Source organism: Anabrus simplex, chromosome 1 (assembly GCF_040414725.1).
Source record: "Anabrus simplex isolate iqAnaSimp1 chromosome 1, ASM4041472v1, whole genome shotgun sequence".
Taxonomy (NCBI): Eukaryota; Metazoa; Arthropoda; class Insecta; order Orthoptera; family Tettigoniidae; genus Anabrus; species Anabrus simplex.
In genome coordinates this window covers 1,280,867,146-1,280,891,269 of record NC_090265.1, presented here as the reverse complement: position 1 = coordinate 1,280,891,269, position 24,124 = coordinate 1,280,867,146, and positions in this window count along the sequence as shown.

Here is a 24,124-nt window from a genome sequence, read left to right as displayed (position 1 = left end):
GGTTCGATTTCAGGCTCTGCCACGAAATTTGAACAGTGGTACGAGGGCTGGAACGGGGTCCACTCAGCCTCGGGAGGTCAAATGAGTAGAGATGGGTTCGATTCCCAACTCAGCCAACCTCGGGGTGGTTTTCTGTTGTTTTCCACTTCTCCTCCAGGCAAATGCCGGGATGCTACCTTACTTAAGGCCACGGCCGCTTCCTTCCCTCTTCCTTGCTTGTCCCTTCCAATCTTCCCATCCCTCCACAAGGCCCCTGTTCAGCATAGCAGGTGAGGTCACCTGAGCGAGGTACTGGTCATTCTTCCCTGTTGTACCCCCGACCCAACGTCTGAAGCTCCAGGACACTGCCCTTGAGGAGGTAGAGGTGAGATCCCTCGCTGAGTCCGAGGGAAAAACCGACTCTGGATGGTAAACAGATTAATAATAATAATAATAATAATAATAATAATAATAATAATAATAATAATAAAGAAGTTTTTTTACATCCCTTGGACTGTCGTTGATTTTATGACACGTATCGATATTTTCTTCCGCAGAATTCTTTAATGTACTGAAGGGCAACAACTCGACGTTGCCGTATTCAGTCCTATACACTCTCAGATGCCACCGATCTCTGCCAGGATTAAGCCCATTATTTTAGGAACACATGAACGACTAACCTGCTGCGCCAGTGAGGTCGGAGTAGATGAACTACTAAATATGAACTACTCAAGCATTAAGAGGACGCGACTGCTGTCTACCGGATGGTGCCTGACTGTTGTGTGCATTCCGGGAGCAGTTTTAGAATTTCCTTTGATATAGTATCTAGAACGCGGCTCACTCAGTTTCTTGATACAAACTGAGAAGGTATGTAATGTCCAGTGCTGCGACGTTAGTCTCGCAGCGGAACTGCCTCGGCGGATCGGAGATAGAACTTCCAATACATGATCCTCAGTTCGCGAGTTCCGATCCTGGCTGAACTGGTCAAGTTTCGGAAGGTTGCAGCAAGTTCTTGGCATGTTAAAATTCTCTCTCTGGTAACACACACAGCGTCTTCTCGACAAAATTAACCACAGTGGTGTTCCGCTACGCGGCTAGATGGCAGAGCAAGTGGAGCATGGCACCTGAGGTCTTTAGGGTCTCTTGGTATTTGTTGTTTTCCATTTTGCTTTCCAGCATAGGCACCTGAAACTGTAGAATATAATAATGTTATCGTTAAACAAAGCGCTGTTACCATTTAGTGCCGATCACACAAAAACTAATTCAAACCGTTATATGCATGTAAATCAATTTATTTCCGGCTTCAAATCAATACTGACAGCTAACGACTAGAAATTAATTGAATTGCCTTTGTGTTTTTCAGTATACGGTCACCATTGCTATTTATAATTGTGATGTATGGTATCATGAAGTGCAACAAAGGGAAATAATTATAGTACAAGAATGAACACTACACAATCTGTCGACGAGATATTGTTTTGGATAAAGGAGGTAAGAAATCGAATCGCAACCTGATGCATTAATTCAGAAGTTTGAAGAACGGAGAATGAGATTTGGTCTGGAAAAAAGTTACATTGGCTGACATTAGGAGAGAAGGAGAAGGAAAATAATCAATAGTAAGTGGAGGTAAGTATATTGAAATTGAGATTGAGGACAATGTCAACTAATTTAGAAAGCGAAATAAAATATAATTCAGCATTCGATCTGATAATTCTGAATTAACGTTCAAGTGACGTACTATATTTGAAAGCTTGTAATACGTTTCTTAGAGGTGAAGCTTCCACGGTGTGAAGAATTATTTAGTTTATTTTCCGGGTTGAACCGTGTTGTTGTTGTTGTTGTTGTTGTTATTGTTGTACGTGATGTCACGGTTCAACCCGGAAAATAAATTATATAACTCCTAATACGTTTCTTTCATATCACAAACGTTATTTGTATGGCTGAAGTAAGTGGTGTCATAAGTGGTTTCATACACTAAAGTAATTCATGAAATATTTAACATCGGTATCAGAGGCATTTTTACAGTACGGTGTAATATAGAAAGCCATTGTTTCTTGAGTCGTTCTTATGTCGTTCGCAAGCAGCATAATGAATTGACATCGTGCGTTAGACATTTTTATTTCTACGGTTGTCTCTGTGTGGAAATATCATAAGTACACAGGGAATAAAGTGTAAACTAATTCAATCAAATAACTGGGAACATTGATTGCTTCAAACATAAATGTAGTAGATCTTCTGGTATTTGTGATGGATGTGGTATGATGTCTCTAAAATGCGGCTGTACAGGAAAGTGCTGAGTATGAAATGAGTGGATCGTACCACTAATGAGACGCTAAACTGAGTTTGTGAAGGGAGAGACAGTTTGTGAATGTGGACCAAAAAGGAGTCTATTTTGATGAGACACAACCAGAGTACACATAGTTGTAGAGAAAAGTTGTACGGAGAAAGGAGTCTCCAAGATAAGTGCATTTTCTTATAGACAATTTACAGGAGATGTAACCTTTGTACTAAAGACGTGCATTGAGCTCGAAATGGGTATCCCCTCTGCCTGCATTAGCGTAAGAATGGAATTCGCCCAAACATATCGTCTTGTGTGCCTACATGAGACCGAGTCCTTCTAAAAGACTGAGCTGTATCTGAGCCTGCCGAGCTCATAAAGCTAGGTTCGCTGAGCGGGTTGGTAAGATGAGTAGTGCTGAGACTGGTTTAGTGAAATGAGTCGCTTTTGGCTCACTGTTGTGGCCCAGACTCAAACGCACAATGTTGACAAATTAAGTCGTTCACTTTGTGCAGAAACAAGGTTTCAACGAACAATGGAAATAAAAGTAAATAGGTGGCACAGGTCAGTGAACTTCTCATAGAGTTTCAATGTTTATATGAGAGTAATAATAACAGTGTATGGCCTCCGAAGAGGTCTGGTGCATGTCTTTTCTAGTAGACGGCCAGCATGCTAACCATTTAGCCATGGAATTGGGGCTCTATGAGGGTAAAAAAAACCACAGTCAGCGCACGTATCTCCCAGCTTGGCGAGTCCCAAAACTTGATTCGTTCCGAATAGGCTTATATCCATTCCAAACTCGGTAAGCTCAATCAGTCCAATGTGCTCGGGTCAATTCCTCTTAAAACAATCACCACCACCACCATCACCACCACCACCGACTCTCGTTCAGCTGCATTGGACTCTGAGACTATAAACTCAGTCGCCTTTAGAGGTCCCTGCTCATGAGATTGTTCGGGCTTTCTCGGTTAGGTAGGCTGCATTTGATCCGCGCCGTTAGGTACACAACCATTTTCGGACTCATTTCAGGCTCATTGCACTTCTCTACTATGTACATTATTTTGTTACAGGGAAGTGAAATATTTAACTCAAATTAGTGTGGCACATCAGACCTGTATTTAAAATGATGACAACCGAGCGAGTTGGCCGTGCGGTTAGAGGCGCGGCTGTGAGCTTACATCCGGGAGATAGTGAGTTCGAATCCCACTGTCGGCAGCCCTGAAGATGGTTTTCCGTGGTTCCCCATTTTCACACCAGGCAAATGTTTATATGAGAGTAATAATAACAGTGTATGGCCTCCGAAGAGGTTTGGTGCATGTCTTTTCTAGTAGACGGCCAGCATGCTAACCATTTAGCCATGGAATTGGGGCTCTATGAGGGTAAAAAAACCACAGTTAGCGCACGTATCTCCCAGCTTGGCGAGTCCCAAAACTTGATTCGTTCCGAATAGGCTCAAATCCATTCCAAACTCGGCAAGCTCAATCACTCCAACGTGCTCGGGTCAATTCCTCTTAAAACAATAATCACCACCACCACCACCACCACCACCACCACCACCACCACCACCGATCCTCGTTTAGCTGCATTGGACTCTGTTAATAGTCGGCACCTCTGAAGATGATTTTCCGTGGTTCTCCATTTTCACACCAGGCAAATGTTTATATGAGAGTAATAATAATAGTGTATGGCCTCCGAAGAGGTTTGGTGCATGTCTTTTCTAGTAGACTGTACCATAATTAAGGCCACGGCCACTTCCTTCCAACTCCTAGGCCTTTCCTATCTCATCGTCGCCATAAGATCTATCTGTGTCGGTGCGACGTAAAGCCACTAGCAAAAAAAAAAAAATGACACAGAAATCTCGCATCTTGTTTCGTTATCCAGATTCTACTATTGCTTTCCGCATGTGAAACAGTACTTGATTAAGTGAGGAAATTTCCTAATTTGAAATTAGTGCAGCTCCGTTAAATATACACAAGAAATAACTCTCTCTGGGGATCACTGGTAGAGAATCGACATCTGGATCTCAAGATCCTGCAGTCGCTTAAGTGCGGCCAGTGTCCAGTATTCGGGAGATAGTAGGTTTGAACCCCACTGTTGGCAGTCCCGAAGATGGTTTTCCGTGGTTTACCATTTTCACACCAGGCAAATGCTAGGACTGTACCTTAATTAAGGCCATGGCCGCTTCCTGCTCACGCCTACCCCTTTCCTATCCCATCATCGCCATAAGACCTATCTGAGTCGGTGCGACGTAAAGCAAATTGTAAATTTTATCCCAAAATCGTGAGGCTAAACTCGGCAGAGGGAGTTTCGTTCTGAAGGGCGTAAAGGAGGCCGTTTGGTACTTCATGTCGTACGATGTTGGAGTGATACATCTGGTGTTTACCCGACAAATTAATCAACCCAAATGAATATAAAAGTTTAAAAAGTCAACTTAAAAAAGAAATAAATTGATAAAACATCCCTCACCGAATAAAGTTTTAGTTTGTATGCCTTACAAACAGGCAGCGTAAATGATATCAAATGAACATTCCTACACACAGTAATCGAGGCCGTACTATTATTACTACTGGCTAACTCGTTATTATGTTAGCCTCTGGCTTACAGGGTCTCAGGTTCAATTCTCGGCTGGCTGGAGGATATTAATTTTGATTGGTTAATTTCTCCAGCTCAGGAACTGGGTGTGTGCGTCGTCTTAGACATGCGATTTCATCCCAGGTAGAACCACATCCTCACATATGCGCAGGTCACCCATGGGAATTAACTCAAAAGACCTCCACCTGACCATCCCGGAAGCCACACACTAGTATTGTATAATATATAAATATTTATTATAATAAGATGCATTATAATACAAAGGGGAACATAGTTTTGAAGGTATGCCATGCTCCACAAAACAATACCTCACACCCAGTTAGATTACCAACTAAATCTTTATTCTTTACCGTTGAAGTATACAAAAGAATTTCTATGGATTCGCGTTCATTTTTAGTCCACAAGTGGAAATGTCCAAATAGGGGCGAAGACAAAGTGATTACAGTCCTCCAGGGTGGATTTTTATCACAGTTGGAGAGCTTCAGTATCGTATATGTCCTCCACGAGTATTTATCACAGCTTGGCTCCTACGTAGCATGCTCCGCATAAGTCGACGAAGGTCACGTTACGGTATCAGGTTCCATTCTTCAATGAGAGCCTGCTCGAGGTCTGGGAGACATTCTCGTTCTATAGGGCGATAATTCTTAATGTCCCTACATATACACCAATAAGTATCTGAAACTCAATAACCATGCATAATCTTTCACGTTATATCACCAATCGACATTAAATCAGCTGGTCTGTAACTCTATGTTCACATCAACATGACTTAACCTCATAGCTTTCATTTTATTTATCATGGATTACTAATATCTATCACATGGATCCGTTACAACTTCCTTTAAACTTACGACGAAAATAAAACATTATATCTCAATACTCTCAATACTACACATTTCTCATATACCTCTCCTTATTAATCTACCTGAATCTATATATTCTCATTTCGCTTCCACTAAATATTATCTCTGTTATGGTTCGATACTCCCTCGGCGATATATCTATATATATAAAATAAGAGTTTTGTCTTTACATTGCTCAGAATTTGAAAAGAATGGTATTTCTGTATCGGTCATATCCACAGTAACAAGAAAATGCATTTTTTACTTTTCCGTAATTTCTGTCTGTCTGTCGATCTGTCTGTCTGTCTGTCTGTATGTACGTACACGCATCACGAGAAAACGGCTGAAGAGAATTTAATGAAAATCGGAATGTAAAGTCGGGTGATGAACCGCTACAATCTAGGCTATAAATTATTTTAATCACGCTGAGTGAAATGGTAGTTTAGGGGAAGGACTGAAATTTTATTATCAAATACTTATGTTATTAGCGGCCGTGTCTTAATGAAAATCGCTAGACAAAGATGGGAAATAATTCGCTACAATATAGGCTATACACGCTGAGAAAGATGGTAGTTTAGGGGAAGGCCTAAAATTTAATTTTCAAATATTTATTTTATTAGTGGTCGTATCTTCACGAAAATTGGTATGCAATGCGGGGAATAGATCGCTATAGTCTAGGCTATCAATAATGTTATTCACACTGAGTGAAATGGTAGTTTAGGGGAAGGCCTGAAATGTAATCTATATATAAAATAAGTGTTTTGCCTGTGCATTGCTGAGAATTTGAAATGAATGATATTTCTGTATCTGTCATGTCCACAGTAACAAAGGAAATGCATTTTTTACTTTTCCGTAATGTCTGTCTGTCTGTCTGTCTGTCTGTCTGTCTGTCTGTCTGTCTGTCTGTCTGTCTGTCTGTCTGTCTGTCTGTCTGTCTGTCTGTCTGTCTGTCTGTCTGTCTGTCTGTCTGTCTGTCTGTCTGTCTGTCTGTCTGTCTGTCTGTCTGTCTGTCTGAGAATAAGGAACTACAGTCTACGATGTAAATAATTTTGTAAGACACCCTAATATCACAGAGACGAAAGAAAACTAATGTGAAGGCCTTCAATATAGAAAGCTCATAAACTTTATCAACAATAACATTACATTGACCATTGTTTGTTGTGATGTGCTTTTTGTCTTCTGTTTCCTCTCATCCCCGATAGATAAGATTACTGCAGCGTATCGGTATTTTTTTTAATTTGCTTGACGTCGCACCGACACAGGTAGGTCTTATGGCGACGATGGGATAGGAAATGAATAGTGGTGTGAAGGAAGAGGCCTTGGCTTTAAGGTACAGCCTGGTGTGACTGGTGTGAAAATGGGAAACCACGGAATACCATCTTCAGGGTTGCCGGCAGTGGGGTTCGAATCCACTATCTCCCGGATGCAAGCTCACAGCGGCGCGCCCCTAACCACACGGGCAACTCGCCTGGTCGTACCGACTGTAACAGCCTGCCTGTATATTGGCGGGAAGTAGCTGGAGAGTAAGATAATTTTCTTCTTTAGCATGCCATTTCTCTGGTTCATACATTTTCTGATATATCTGGTACGTAACACTGGTTCATCATAGTATTCGAGCTATTCAGTCCCTACTCTGAGGCACTGATTGGAATGAGTTGTGTGCATATTTAACGGAATAATGACAGAGGAGTGTTCACGGCAGTCTGCGACCTGGTTATTCCAGCTCTGGAACTTTGGACTCTTAGATCGGCACCGTAGTACTGTTCGTTGAAAGTGAGAAAGTGTGCGTTTTTTTATTTGATCGAGTATTTTATATTATAACGTTGCTTTCAATCGCTACATTCCTACTGACGTTTTTGTAATGACCTATGTTGAATTCAGTTAGGAAAACCACCAAGTCAGTCTTTCTGAGAATCTCGTAGCGAAGCACGGGTACATCAGCTAGTTCTTCTTATAAAACGTGTATTCCTAATATAATCCAGCTCTTCGTATAATAAAGTCATTACAGCCAAGTCTGTCGATTTGGTTTACTCAAAAATTAGGTTATACTCTGCAATTCATGTCTACTCTTTTCAGTCTCCCCCCATTTCATAATTAAATAAACTTTCCGTGTAGATTGGTATGTTAAAATCGATATACACACTTCACGTATGTTGACAATAACCTATGCATTTTGATTATATCTGCTTCTTAAATTGGCACACACTCGCGGTTAACTGCTTAAGATCTAACACTGACATTCACAAATTGGCACATATAATTCGTTTATAGGTAACACTCTATTGCTTTTAATTTAATACAACAACTACTATTAATTATTCATATATATATATATATATATATATATATATATATATATCGGAAACATCTCTTATCTCGTCTCGAATGCGTCAGCTGCTGGCTCCTGCTTGTACGCTATGCCATCTCTGAGTAGTTATATTCCATCTACGGACACGTCACAGCTGCTTACTGGGCATCGCAGTATTGGTCTCCGTCATAGTAGCCTGGGCAGTCTTCCTCCATCAGCTTAAGCGGTTCTCATCATATTGGCGGTGTCCATGCAAAAAGAAAACAATATTATACGGGCAGGATAATTAGCTAATTCTTTCATTTTAAGCATTAGCAGATATGAATAAATGTTAGTATTTTCTTTTATATGCCAAAATTGCGCTCTTATATGAATTCAAATGCGGTTTATTCTCATTAAATAGATATTTTTCTTCACGTTGGCTAGTGCTTCTAGATATTATTTCCGTTATTCTTGATTATATTCAGCCACTTATAGTGCTAGAATTTGCCCTTTCTCTTCAATCTTGCACCGGTCCGTATATTCTTTTTTCTCCAATATTTTAAATTGAAATGTATACGTTTCTCCACGTCTTTACTTATTCTTTAGCCGTGAATAATTGAATTCTTCACCAATATTTATATTTTCAATACACAGTTCTCTTCCTGTTTGTTAATCAACCTTTTCTTGGTTCCAAGTGGATTACTTTTTTTAAATAGTGATCTTCTTTCTCAAAGTAGTAAGAATTAATTCAATTATTTTTCAAGACAATAGTTGTTCCAACATGAAACTCTTTTTCTATGGTCTTTCATAAGTCTCCGTCTTCTACACTGTGATTAACTTGCCTCTTGGTCTTAGTTCATGTGTGTCCGTGTTGCATGAAGCCGGCGCGCGCCATTTTGTCCGCTACATTTCTGTGAGTAGGATCGCCTCGACTGTAACGGAATGGTACATTATATTATATTACGGAGGTCGAGTCATAAGTCATGGCAACTATTTTTTTTTTCTCGCGAACAGGAGACAACACGGAAAATCTAAGATATGCATTTGGAAACGTACGGTATGTACTTACGTATGATGCCACTGGATGATGTATGTAAACAACACTGTCAGTCTAAGCGTGCCCTCAAGTTCAGTGTGTGAGTGAGAGCGTCACAACATGGAAGTCAACAAACAAGCAGAAGTCGCATTATTCCCCTGATCTGGGTCCATGTGACGATGATCCAATCCCCAAAGTCAAGAAGCCATTACGTGGACAACGGTTTTCTAACAAAGAGGACATCGTAACAGCATTTCGGAGAGAGGTGTCACACGTTAGAGATACACATGCAGCGGATGGTATTCAGCGCCTGCTCCACCGCTTGCAACGCACAGTGGAAAACTTGGGTGATAATTTCGAAGATCTGTAACCAGTGGAGACCTGTCCTTTGTACGTAGTCTTGTGTATTTGCTGTTTATACCATAATAAAACAATGTTTACCAATGGCCTGTGTTCTGTCACTTTCCTACGAGAACGTCCTGAAGTCAGAATTTGTCTTCAGGCACTGTGCATATCTTAGATTTTCCGTGTTCCCTCCTGTTCGCGAGAAAGAAAATAGTTGCCGTGACTTATGACTCGACTCTCGTATATTTATATTATATTATATTATATTATATTATATTATATTATATTGGCTGCCTTCCTCCTGCTCGTAACTTGTTATTTTCTTCTCGATAATACAGAAACATAGAAAATCACAAGCTTCTGCTTGGTTTTCAGTGCCACTCTAATCCTATTACACGCTCTATTGCCACAGATCGTAGCCAGTGTGATATCTGTACGCTAGAAAGTTATTACGCTAGGAGGAACGATCCGCGAATGTGCAGAGCAGCTCCATGAAACAGTCACTGCAGCCTTTTTATTTACTCTATGTGACTCAAAACCGACAACGTGGCGCCACTTGAAGAGTTATATCCACTCCCTGAATCGACGATGAGCACTTAAAGTAAATCAAAGGAACTCGTTCTTGTCCCATTGTCGTATACTTATTCCCTATAAAACATGTTCTCCTTTACCTCCATAACATAAATATCTGTAGACTAGTGGGGGGTTCCTTTCGTATTAAAGTCTAAATCGCTGCGGTTATTTCTTTCCATACGAGGAGTTGTTTATTTCACTCACCTCAGCCTCATTCTCTTTCTGTGTATAAATTGAGAAGTCCAGAGAGACCCAACAATGCCCAGCCCAAACGTTTACAACTGAAAACATGAAATTTAAATATTCCTTATGTTATATATACTGAGTTTTCAGCCCGAAAGCTGGATGGAAAACACAAGATCTTCATCATCAGCTGTCACGGATAACCTACAAAAAAATGAAGAGGCGAAGCAGTGAAATGGCCAGTGAGATAGTTTCCCGTTGCTTTCCTCACGGAGCCAGAATATTCTACTGCATACAATCTGCCAAGTCCACTAAAATGTACAAATTAACCTACCGTATGCAACGCTTTCACACCATTCATGACAGAGAATGGCAGCAGGAGAATTGGCGTTACTAACATCGCTCATATCTCAGTCACTTTCGTATTGCCAAGTCCACGAATGAGACTGAGGCAGCTCAATGACCGTTTTCCCATGAACTCAAGACACAGTACACTGAAAAACTGTCTTACCACGAACAGATCTGGGCCACTTATCGTCGCTTTGAGGATGGAGACCTCGTATGTAGCAAAAAACTAATTTTACAGGAGAGCAAAGAAGCTGTCCTATGGTTGAGAATTAAAAATAAAATTGTTCGAGTACAAATTATGAATTAAATGTAATAATAATAATAATAATAATAATAATAATAATAATAATAATAATAATAATAAAAACAATGGCGTGTGGCCTCCGAAGAGGCCTGTTGCAGGGCTTTAGAGTTGACATGCGCATCTCTGAGAATGGGGTCCTACCTAAGATCAATTCTAATGCCGAAGACGGCACAAGTACCTAGCCCTCGAACCTTAGGAATTAGCCAATAAAAGTTAAAATCCCAGACCCAGCCGGAAATATAACCCGGGACCCTTTGTATCAAAGCCCAGCATGCTAACTATTTAGTCATGGAGCCGGACATTAAATTAACTTAGTTCTTTCAAGATGTTCATTTTGCATGTATCTGTAGACTAGTGCCATAGCCTTAGTATACGAGTCATTTTAAGCAATTCTATTTTGTTTTGTGGTCCGCACAGAACGATCCAGAGACTTCATACAGCTACAACAAAACGGTAAAAGAAATTTTTTGGAAAGATTGGAGATACGAGGTTTCCATTTTAAAAAGGTGTTATGTTATGTAGACAGTAATAAAAATTATATTTTATTTTGTTTTTGGAAATTCAGTCCCCAAGGGGCGAAAATATGAAGAATCATAATTCAGCCCGCCATACACTTTCACGCTGTTTATTGCATATTCCCTTCTCTGCTAAATATCCACTACGGAGAAATTATGCAATAATCTGAATAAGTGAATTAAGGCGATGGCCACTATGCCCCAATTCTAGCCTTTACCATTCCAGCGTCGCCAACAACCTGTAGGCCTATGTGTCGGAAAGACTTAAACTAACAGGGAAGGAGATATGTACAAAGTCATATATGCTCTTACGTTCTATGCTCAGATAGAACCGTGACGTAGCCTCCGTGGCTCAGGCGTCAGCGTGCCGGCCTCTCACCGCTGTGTTCCGTGGTTCAAATCCCGGTCACTCCATGTGAGATTTGTGTTTAACAAAGCGGTTTTCCCTGTCTCCTTCATTCCAGCAATGCTCTCCAATTTCATTTCATTTCAACTGTCAGTCATTTATCATTGCCCCAGAGGAGTGCGACAGGTTTCGGCAGCCGCTAGATGGGGCTTCATTCATCCCATTCCGGACCCGATGAAATAACTGGAAACAGGCTGTGGATTCCATAGAACGGTGACGTAAGTTTAAATGTCTGATGGACAAATTGCTGACGTTTCGAATACAATTCGGTTTTCTTTTCCAACATGACTGATGTACCCCTACTTGATACGAGATAATCAAGTCCCCCCAGGCAACGCGGGTCCGACATGCACGAAGAATGTGATAGTACTTTAACACAGAGTTTTCCAGCTTTTGCGCGCACGATAATTAAATATGGTGCGCCAGCGCGCCAGCAAATACTGCAGCGCGCCGGGCTCTTACCAATTCGCTAGAGTAACCATGCACCACATAGCGAGATCAACTTCGCAGAACGACAGTTGAACGCATTTTACGTCAGTCTCATTATCATGCATTTCTTCCCTCGCTTTTCCGAGTTCTGCACTAAATATCGGAGCTTGAAAATACACATAATGTACACACACACATCAGTTACAGTACTTAAAATTTGCTTCCGTAGTAAAAGTGCGTACCTAGATTTTACCTTTATTTGCAATTATACACTAGGGTGTAGCGTACTGTAACTTACTGCCGATGGTTTTTATTTACAACTAGCAAATGTACCCGTGCTTCGCTATGGTATTCTACCATGTACACGGATTTCTACGTAAATTACCGTACGCGCAGTGAAGACATATTAAATGTCATGTCTCTTAGGGCTATCCAAGAAAAAAAAACAAGGAGGATGTCATACGTTGTTTCCGATGTCAAGTGGACATCGGGGAAGTTTTGATGATAATGGCAGGTCACATTTCCTACTGCCATTCACAAACGAGTTCGAGAGTTCCTACTATAACTGCAGATCCAATTGCCAGCTGTCATTCACAATAGAGATGGAGAGTTTTCATTATAAATAAAGGTCCTTTTCCTAATGACAATCACAATCGCTTTGGAAAGATTCGATTGTAATCGAGGTATAGAGCACTATCAAACGTACAAAAAATCGAGATACAACAAAAATCTATAGACCCAATATTGAAGATCTGTAAAAATTGAGTGGCGATTGTATAATCTGTTCTGTGATACGACTTACCGTTTAGCCAGCGGTTGCCCTGCAAACTTCTTTAAAATTGTCTCCACATTTCAGTACTTTCTGAAGCCAAAAAGTTATACCCTACATTTGAACAGCTTGGATTTATTCCTCAAAGGAAAGATTGTCCAGGCTTCGACATTAGCACTCGCAAACATACGGAGTAATTAACGAAGAAATTAATACAGTTAATAAAGTTGAAAATAATAGAACATAGGATTATAACTGAGGACAGCCGGATAGGACAAACATGTAAATACCAAGTGGATGTATTGCAAAATAAAATGTCCGTCACTAAGTTGTGATGATATGAGTTACGAATATAAGAAGGCTGTAACAAAGGGGAAATTTAGGCGCCGGAATTCTTTGGTAAACAGATGAGAAGATTGCATATGGTGTTGTTACATAAGCCTAAAGAGGCAAGGAAGAGGCAAGAAATTAAAGCGGAAAACATAAGTAGAAAAGAAAAACAGTAAAAATTATAGCAAAAGCCAGAAAATACCTTACGGTATGAAATAATGGGGTACAATTTACGGTACTGTTCAAATATAACAGCCCCCATTAGTGCTACACGAAGACGATTGTAAATCCCAGCGGTATTCCGCAAATATCCCGCAGAATGGCAGCTTGACGTCTGTCTCGCTTTCCACCCGAGGAAGAACCACGAGTTTACAGGAATTATGACGAAAATGGCGTTCTTGACTTCCTTGCCGGCAAGTAGCCATAGACGTTGCCACGGTAACCGGTAGTTTCGTTCTGGGTCTGTCGATCACTCAATGCAGAGCATGAAAGCCGCAGAAAATAGTAATTTTCTCCGTCATTTGAAGAGTATGCGAAATTATTTACATAAAAATGCTGTTTAAAAAGTTGTTTGAAAAGGACATATAGTCCATGTATTTTACAGAAAATCAATAGTGTAAGAGAAAATGGAAGAAAACTGTTCTGATTTTCCTATATACCCCCAGTCTATTTAGTGATTTTTAAATCATATGCATACCTAAACCTGTTAGATTTACTCCTACAAATATAGTTGTAAATTGAATTTTTAACCATTTCGATGAGTATACTCTAAATATGAAGTTTAGTCAAGATCTATCCAGCCGTTTCGCCGTGATGGTCGAACAAACAGACACGATAAATAAAAACCACTGATACGGTCTTGAGTTGACCTAAAACGGATAAGTATCTGAAAAGTTGTCAAAACAAACGAAATTACAGACAGCGAACCACCTGCAACTCTCTCTCTACGAAATTAATAACAGGTTTGATAGAAGGCAATTTGGGTTTAGGAAAGGTTATTCGACTGAAGCTCAGCTTGTAGGATTTCGGCAAGATATAGCAGATATCCTGGATTCAGGAGGCCAAATGGACTGTATTGCGATTGGCCTATCTAAGGCATTTGATAGGGTAGATCATGGAAGACTACTGGCAAAAATGAGTGCAATTGGACTAGAAAAAAGCGTGACTGAATGGGTGGCTATATTTCTAGAATATAGAACTCAGAGTAAGTGTAGGCAAAGCTTTATCTGACCCTGTAATAATTAAGAGGGGAATTCCTCAAGGCAGTATTCTTGGACCTTTATGTTTTCTTATATATATCACTGATATGTGTAAAGAAGTGGAATCATAGATAAGCCTGTTTGCAGATGATGTTATTCTGTACAGAGTAATAAATAAGTTACAAGATTGTGAGCGGCTGCAGGGTGACCTCGATAGTGTTGTGAGATGGATGGTGGGGAATGGTATGATGCTAAACGGGGTTAAAAGTCAGGTTGTGAGTTTCACAAATAGGAAAAGTCCTCTCAGTTTTAATTACTGCGTTGATGGGGTGAAAGTTCCTTTTGGGGATCATTGTAAGTACCTAGGTGTTAATATAAGAAAATACCTTCTTTGGGGGTAATCACATAAATATGATTATTAATAAAGGGTACATATCTCTGCACATGGTTATGAGGGTATTTAGGGGTTGTAGTAAGGATGTAAAGGAGAGGGCATATATTTCTCTGGTAAGACCCCAACTAGAGTATGGTTCCAGTGTATGGGACCCTCACCAGGATCACTTGATTCAAGAACTGGAAAATATCCAAAGAAAAGGAGCGTTACAAAAAAGTTTCAAAGTTTGGGCTGGGAAAACTTGGGAGAAATGAGACGAGCTGCTCGATTAAGTGGTATGTTCCGAGCTGTCAGTGGAGAGATGGCGTGGGAGGACATCAGTAGACGAATAAGTTTGAGTGGTGTCTTTAAAAGAAGGAAATATCACAATATGAAGATAAAGTTAGAATTCAAGAGGACGAATTGGGGCAAATATTCGTTTATAGGAAGGGGAGTTAGGGATTGGAATAACTTACCAAGGGATATGTTCAATAATTTTCCAGTTTCTTTGCGATCGTTTAAGAAAAGGCTAGGAAAACAACAGATAGGGAATCAGCCACCTGGGCGACTGCCCTAAATGCAGATCAGTAGTGATTGATATATGTTTATATATTGTTTATAATGAACAATCGTCTACGGAGCCGGCAATTAATGGATGTTACGGTGTATCAAAGTGATGAGCTTTAAAACCAAAAGAAGATTTTCGCAGCTACAAGAAGAACTATACACGAAGGCCATATTCACCACCTATTTAACGAGTCTCGGAAATACTTGCGGAGGAAATTTCCCGTAAAAGTCGTGCAAGGTAGGACATATGTTGAACCGATATTTCGGCGTGATATGTCTACGAGATCCAGCTACCAGGTATACAGAACTTCTTCATCCGATAAAGAAAAAGGTTCAGAAAATAAATCAGGAATGGGCCCGAGCTCTGCAAAATTTTCTCTTTTAAACTTCCCTACGTTCTCGATTAAAATGGTGTCCCAGGGAATATTTCTTTAAATTTAAAATGGCAAGGTTGCATAAGACGTTTAGCGTTTCCTCTATGCAGAATGATAAAATAAGTCACCTCCCTCTCCTATTTGATGACCGAGAACGTTCCGCTTCTCTGTTTCTTTTCAAGACTCTCCATAATGAAATGCATACTTTTCGAGATATCAGATTCTGTCGTAGGCTGTAACATCATGTGTTGTGGGCTCTCTTACATGTACTGGTGTATTCCGGTCATTACGTTGCAAGAGGTGTTCTAAATGCCCACCTCTTGTCATACTGCAGGCTTGTTCTCATCGTTGGATGGAGTCACGAACACGCTCGAATATGCCTAGTATTTTACGTAAATGTTTGAAAGACCGGGCGAGTTCATTTACAGAACAGGGTGTTTCTAAAATACAGGCATAATTTCAGGGTTGGTTTTCTCACACATATAGATAAGGAAATTGTTTATATAAATACGGGTCCGGAGATGCGTACTTTGCCTCCACGATCACCTGATCTGGAACTGGTTTCCCATTTTCAAATGCTGGGGCTGTACCTTAATTAAGGCCACGGCCGCTTCCTTCCAACTCCTAGGCCTTTCCTATCCCATCGTCGCCATAAGACCTATCTGTGTCGGTGCGACGTAAAGCCCCTAGTAAAAAAAAATGTTTGAAAGGGCTTTGCAGTTCTACAATGTAGTGTTGCTTCATCCTCCACAGCAGTCACATGCACCAAAGACTCTGGGTCACCCCACGCAAAAATGTTCAACAGTTCCAGATCAGGTGATCGTGGAGGCAAAGTACGCATCTCCGGACCCGTATTTATATAAACAATTTCCTTATCTATATGTGTGAGAAAACCAACCCTGAAATTATGCCTGTATTTTAGAAACACCCTGTTCTGTTCTGTAAATGAACTTAAAGAATTTGACCTTGTAATAGAAAATGAAATGATATCAGAAACAGTGTTTCGTATGAATTTCTTATTAGTAATTTAAACACTACACATGCAAATATTGGAACAATTCTGTTGATTAAACGAATTTAAACTATTTGTATTCTCTTGAAATGACCGATGCTCGAAAATTGGGCACCAAATTATTGACATTCATCTATATAAATAAAATTGTAGGGGGTCCGCTGTCTGTAATTTCTTTTGTTTTGCCAATTTTTCAGATATTTATCCATTTTAGGTCAACTCAAGACCGAATCGGTGGTTTTTACGTTTCGTGTCTGTTTGTTTGTCTGTTTGTCTGTCTGTTCCACCATCACATCGAAACGGCTGGATAGATCTCAACCAAACTTAATATTTAGAGTATACTCATCCCGGGGAAGGTTTCTATATGCATATCATTTTAAAATCTTTGCATACACGGGGGTTTATAGGAAAACCAGAAAGGTTTTTCCACCATCACGTCGAAACGGCTGGATAGATCTCAACCAAACTTCATATTTAGAGTATACTCATCCCGGGGAAGGTTTCGATATGCATATCGTTTTATAATCATTGAATAGACGGAGGGTTTATAGGAAAACCAGAATGGTTTTTCCACCATCACGTCGAAACGGCTGGATAGATCGCAACCAAACTTCATATTTAGAGTATACTCATCCCGTGGAAGGTTTCTATATGCATATCATTTTAAAATCTTTGAATAGACGGGGTGTTTATAGGAAAACCTGAATGGTTTTTCCACCATCACTTCGAAACGGCTGGATAGATCTCAACCAAACTTCACATTTAGAGTATACTCATCCCGGGGAAGGTTTCGATATGCATATTATTTTAAAATCTTTGAACAGACGGGGGTTTCGTCGAAACGGCTGGATAGATCGCAACCAAACTTCATATTTAGAGTATACTCATCCCGTGGAAGGTTTCTATATGCATATCATTTTAAAATCTTTGAATAGACGGGGTGTTTATAGGAAAACCTGAATGGTTTTTCCACCATCACTTCGAAACGGCTGGATAGATCTCAACCAAACTTCACATTTAGAGTATACTCATCCCGGGGAAGGTTTCGATATGCATATTATTTTAAAATCTTTGAACAGACGGGGGTTTATAGGAAAACCATTCTGGTTTTCCTCCATTTTCTCTTATACTATTGATTTTCTGTAAACTTCGTTTACCGTACGTGAAACGTCTCTTCATTATAAACAACTTTCGTTATGTTCATAATTTACCTTACTCTTCACATGACGGAGAAATTTACAATTTTCCGCTGGTATCATGCTCTGCATTGAGTGACCGACAGACCGACAACGAACCTACAGGTTACCGTGGCAACCTCTCTGACTGCATACCAGCAGGGAAGTAACGTATTGCCATTTTCCTCATCATGCTTTTAAGTTCGTGTTTGTTCCTTGGGTAGAAGAAAAGAGAGGCGTCAATCGGCCTATCTGCGGGATATTGGCGGAATATCGTTGGATGTTATAACCGCCCTCGAATAGATTAAGTAATAACACCATTAGTCATCTTCTTATTATTTGTTTACCTAAGAATCACTGGACCTAAATTTCTCCTCTGTTACGCTTTATTATATCTATAACTCACACTAGCATAATTTATTGAGGGGCATTTGATTTTCCAATACATTAACTTGGCATTTACATATTTGTCGTTATCCGGCTGTCCTCAGTTATAATCCATTTTCTATTACTTTCAACTTTCTTAACTGTATTATTTTCTTCCTTAATTACGCCGTATGTACGCGAGTGCGACAAACTACTGGATGTATTTCCACCAAGACTCATATTTAGAATATACCTGTCCTTGATAGGTTTTAGGGCAAATATTGTTTCTAAATCCCTGAACTGACTGGGGGTTTATACGAAACCGAAACAGTGATTTTGCACTTCCACAAAATATACACAACCAACGTTAATTTAAATCTACCTGCCTTGGTAGAAATTAATTTCTAAACCTTTTTTCTCATGTGCATCATTTCGATACGAGGATTAATAAGGGAGATATCATTAACGGACCGTTTTTCTGTACAAGTCCCATTGGACTTAACTCACGAGCGAGTGCGTGTAAAGCGTATTCCTCATAACTTGAAAACTACTGAAGACATTCGAATCAAACTTTATATATAGCATCCACCTGTCCAAAGGTAGGTTTTAAACGTAAATAACATTTCATGTTCCGGAATGGACTGGCGGTTTATAGGGAACCAAAATGGTGATTTTACTCTTCCACAATATATACAGAACAAGACCAAACTGACTGGAAATCGACCAAACGTGATGGAATTCCACCTCTAAACCTTTTTTTTTTCATGTGCATTTTTTCGTCAGGAGGATTAATAAGGGAGATATCATGAATGGTCACTTTTGCAGGTTAAGTCCAGCGGACATAGCCCAAAAATTGTTTTACATGGAGCAGATTCCTTATCTGTATAAATCAAATCGTAACGTAATAGTCTACACAGACTATTTTTGCGAAATTTTCGTACAGCTTTCCGTTTAAGGGGTAATAATGACCATCTCCATAATTTTCGTTTTAGTTTCCTGAAAGTCCTAATTCTTTCCCGCCTCGCCCAAAATCCAGATTGCGGCATAATCTGCCAGAAGAAAAAGAAGATAATTGAAATTTGAAAAAATTATACGTTTTAACCTGTAACGAACGGAAAACGTCCTAGATAATTAAATTTTTCACTTTTTATCCCCGAAGAATATCGAAATATGCAGGCAGTTTTAATGATGGTGCAGACCTTCGGAAATTCCTATCACATAACGGATTGCACAATCTCCGTTCAATTTGGAATGATCTACAACGTTTGTCTTATGACTTTTTGCCGTATCTCTATACATTTTACGTTTGATTTTTCTCCATTAATCGATGTTAAGTCAATTTAGAATTTTCACATGCATAATTCATACCTTCAATTACTTATATGAAATACAGAATCATCAAACTCTTCACGAAAATTGGCCCACCCAGTAGCCATATGTGAGCCAAATGCTATGTATGTAGCTGTCACATAATTATCCGAAAAGTAATGTAATGTGAGATAATCTTACAAAACCTGTACCCTGTTCCACGTTTCTAACTCAATCTGACCCAAGAATAGATGACATATCATAGGACCAGCCATTTAGGCCACTAAATCCGGCGTGTCTTATGGTATAATCCTTTGTCGATATGACGTACGTTTAGTAGCAGTTAATCTGTAAATGAAGGTCTTCAATATATATGACGTACGTTTAGTAGCAGTTAATCTGTAAATGAAGGTCTTCAATATTGTAAACACGCATATACTTTCGTATGTCGATCTATATATATTCATTGATGTCGATTTGTAGTGATCGAGAAAGGGTGGGTCTGCTATTGTAATCAGTACTCCCCACACCGACTTTGACTGGCAGTAGGAAAGGGTTCCTTCTCCAACTCCTGTGTAACTGTCATTAGTAAGGAAGGCCTACAATTGTAATGAATAGTTCACTTCTCGATTTGACTTGGAGAAGGCAAGTGAGCGTGCAGTTTTGTTTAAAACTCCCCTACCCGATTGTGTTTGGTAGTTGGCAAGGGTGCCCGCCATTATAAAGAAATGTCCTCATCTAAAATGTGAATGGCATTAGGCATAGTGGCCTGCTATTTTGATGGAAACTCACCAACTTGGTGTGACTGGCAGTAAGCTGGCTTGCAGTAGGAAAATGGGCCTGGCATTATAATGATAACTGCACAACTCAATTTCGAGTGATAGCAGGGTAATTGCCTGCCGTTATAATAAGAACTACTCAACTGTAATCTGTCTGTAAGTAGGAAAGGAGGGCTGCCATTTTAACGAAAACTCCCCAAATCGATTCTGTCCGCGTAGTAGGCAATGGGGCCTGCAATTATGATGTAAACTTCCCAACTCGATTGTGAATGGCAGTAGGCAAGTGAGCCTGCCGTTATATCACAAATCCGTAACAAACACTTTACATTGGAAACAACGTATAGGGACCTCCCCATGCTGTTTCTCGGATAACGCTAAGAGACATGCAATTTTAAAACAATCTTATTTACTGCATGTACACTATTTACTTCGATATTCGAATACAATGTAGAATACCGCAGCGAAGCACGGGTACATTTGCTAGTCTATATAAATAAAGTTGCAGGGGGTCCGCTGTCTGTAATTTCGTTTGTTTTGCAAATTTTTCAGATATTTATCCGTTTTGGGTCAACTAAAGGCAGAATTGGTGGATTTTACTTTTCGTGTTTGTTTATTTGTCTGTTTGTCTGTTCCACCATCACGTCGAAACGGCTGGATAGATCTCAACCAAACTTCATATTTAGAGTATACTCATCCCGGGGAAGGTTTAGATATGCATATCATTTTAAAATCTTTGAATAGACGGGGGTTTATAGGAAAACCAGAAGGGTTTTCCTCCATTTTCTCTTATACTATTGATTTTCTGTAAACTCCGTGGACCGTACGTGAAATGTCTCTTCATTATAAACAACTTTCGTTATGTTCATAATTGACCTTACTCTTCACATGAAGGAGAAATTTACTATTTTATGCGGGATCATGCTCTGCATTGAGTGACCGACAAACCGACAACGAACCTACAGGTTACCATGGGAACGTCTCTGACTGCGTGCCAGCAGGGAAGTAACGGATTGCCATTTTCCTCATCATGCTTTTAAATTCGTGGTTGTTCCTTGGGAAGAAGGCAAGAGAGGCGTCAAACGGCCTGTCTGCGGGATATTGGCGTAATATCGTTGGAGGTTATAATCGCCCTCGAATAGATTAAGTAATAAAACCATTAGTCATCTTCTTATTTGTTTACCTAAGAATCACTGCGCCTAAATCTCTCCTCTGTTACCGCTTTATTATATCCATAACTCACACCAGCATAATTTATTGAGGGGCTTTTGATTTTCCAATACATTCACTTGGCATTTACATATTTGTCGTTATCCAGCTGTCCTCAGTTATAATCCATTTTCTATTAATTTCAACTTTCTTAACTGTATTATTTTTTCCTTAATTACTCCGTATGTACGCGAGTGCTATAATCTACTGGATATATTTCCACCAAACTTCATATTTAGAATCCACCTGTCCTTCGGTAGGTCTTAGGGCAAATATTTTTTTCCAAATCCCTGAACTAACTGGGGGTTTATACGAAACCGAAACCGTGATTTTGCACTCCCACAAAATATACACAACCAAACTTAATGTAAGTTTACCTGCCTTAATGGAAATGAATTTCTAAGCCTTTTTTCTCATGTGCATCATTTCGATACGAGGATTAATAAGGGATATATCATTAACGGACCGTTTTTCGGTACAAATCCCATCGGACTTAACTCAAGAGCGGGTGCGTGTATAGCGTATTTCTTACAACTTGAAAACTACTGAAGATATTAGAACCAAACTTTATATTTAGCATCCACCTGTCCAAAGAGGGTCCCGGGTTCGATTCCTGGCCGGGTCGGGGATTTTAACCTTCATTGGTTAATTCCAATGGTCCGGGGGCTGGGTGTTTGTGCTGTCCCCAACATCCCTGCAACTCACACACCACACATAACACTACCCTCCACCACAATAACACGCAGTTACCTACACATGGCAGATGCCGCCCACCCTCATCGGAGGGTCTGCCTTACAAGGGCTACACCCGGCTAGAAATAGCCACACGAAATTATATACTTATAGGAAATATAGAATCATCAAACTCTTCACGAAAATTGGCCCACCCAGTAGCCATATCTTAGCCAAATGCTATGTATGTAGCTGTCACTTAATTATCCGAAAGGTACTGCAATGTGAGGTAATCTTACAAACTTTACACTGATCAACGTTTCTAACTCAATCTGACCCAAGAATAGATGAGATATCATAGGACCAGCCATTTAGGCCACTAAATCCGGCGTCTTATGGTACAATCATTTGTCGATATGACGTACGTTTAGCTGTAGTTATCTGTAAATGAAGGTCTGCAATATTGTAAACAAGCATATACTTTCGTATGTCGATCTATATATATTCATTGATGTTGATTTGTAGCGACCGAGAAAGGGTGTGTCTGCTATTGTAATCAGTACTCTCCATACCGACTTTGACTGGCAGTAGGAATGGGGTCCTTTTCCAACTCCTGTGTAACGGGCAGTAGTAAGGAAGGTCTACCATGGTAATGAATAGTTCACTTCTCGATTTGACTTGCAGAGGGCAAGAAAGCATGCAATTTTGTTTAAAACTCCCCTACCCGATTGTGTTTGGCAGTAGGCAATGGTGCTCGCAATTATAAACAAATGTCCTCATCTAAAATGTGACTTGCATTAGGCATAGTGGCCTGCTATTTTGATGGAAACTCACCAACTTGGTGTGACTGGCAGTAAGCTGGCTGGCAGTAGGAAAAAGCGGCCTGACATTATAATGATAACTGCACAACTCCATTTCGACTGATAGTAGGGTAGTTGCCTGCCATTATAATGAAAACTCCTCAACTGATATTGGAAAGGGGGCTGCCATTGTGACGAAAACTCCCCAAATCGATTGTGACCGCGCTGTAGGCAATGGGGCCCGCAATGATAATGTAAACTTCCCAGCTCGATTGCGAATGGCAATAGGCAAGTTAGCCTGCTGTTATATCACAAATCCATAACAAAGACTATACATTGGAAACAGCGTATGGGGACCTCCCCATGTTGTTTCTCGGATAACGCTAATAGATATGCAATTTTAAAACATTCTTATTTACTGCATGTGCAGTATTTACTTCGATATTCAAATACAGTGTAGAATACCGTAGCGAAGCACGGGTACATTTGCTAGTCGAAAATAACTGTGGCCTCACGTATGACCATTTAACTTTGGTTTCCTAGGCCATTCTTCGTACTGTAATGAGTGGTGGTGGAGCATGTAACGTATCTAATTTTTCATTTTTCATAATTAACAAATTACAGTTCTAGTGTTCCCTGAAATGAAATGTCGTATAGCTTTTAGTGCCAGGAGTGTCCGAGGACATGTTCGGCTCACCAGGTGCAGGTCTTTTTATTTGTCTCTCGTAGGCGACCTGCGCGTTATGATGAGGATAAAATGATGATGAAGACGACACATACACCCAGCCCCCGTGCCAGTGAAATTAACCAATGACGGTTAAACTTCCCGACCCTGCCGGGAATCGAACCCGGGACCCTTGTTACCAAAGGCCAGCACGCTAACCATATAGCCATGGAGGCGGACCTAGTGTCCCCTGAAAAATTACTTCCAAAAACATTTGCCGGCCATTAAATTAATATGACAGCATTTCGTGGACAGCGGGTAGTTGCAACTATCGTATGCTCATTCCTGTATGTTGGACATCCTCACAAACATATTTATAGAACAGCAAAGTGAATATAACTTATTTGCTC